Source organism: Myotis brandtii, unplaced genomic scaffold, assembly GCF_000412655.1.
Source record: "Myotis brandtii unplaced genomic scaffold, ASM41265v1 scaffold1577, whole genome shotgun sequence".
NCBI classification, from domain to species: Eukaryota; Metazoa; Chordata; class Mammalia; order Chiroptera; family Vespertilionidae; genus Myotis; species Myotis brandtii.
The window spans coordinates 317,943-318,412 of NW_005355741.1; the positions used below are offsets into that span (position 1 = coordinate 317,943).

The 470-nt window shown below is 61.3% G+C and overlaps 1 protein-coding gene across 7 annotated transcripts in view; it reads left to right on the forward strand.

The window, feature by feature from the left end:
- ZEB2 (zinc finger E-box binding homeobox 2) overlaps nucleotides 1-470 on the forward strand; it is a 141,538-nt gene that overhangs the window by 4,499 nt on the left and 136,569 nt on the right. The gene's annotated exons all lie outside the window — the stretch shown is intronic.

A 470-nucleotide genomic window follows, 5' to 3' on the forward strand; every position in this document is an offset into this window, starting at 1 on the left:
GGGTGACTTTTGGGGGCAGTTTCTGCGCGGTCAGGAGGAGCCCGCTACCCGGGCTGCGTCGGGAAGGAGGAAGAAGATGGGGGTGCGAGGGGGACACACAGATAGGAGGTGGGAGATGAAAGCGGTGACAGTTTAGTAGGTCCATCTTGGAGCGAGGCAGAGCAGGGGGAGGGAGAGAGAGCGAGAGAGTAGAAGAGAAAGAGAGAGAGAGCGAGGGACCCCCTAGGTATTACCCCCAAACAAAATCGTGGGAATAAAAGAGAAAAGTGATTGGCAAGAGCGCAGAAGGCGCCTGGGGGAGGGGAGAGAGCTGGGGACCAGAGACGGTGCCGGGGGAGCTGACGGAGGATCCCGAGTTGAACAGAAAAGCCAGCCCCCCAAAACAGACGCGCGAACTAGCGCCAGCTCCGCCTGGGAAATGAAACTTCTCGCTCCCCTCGCTCTCGGCCGGAGCAGCGGCGCGGGGCCGC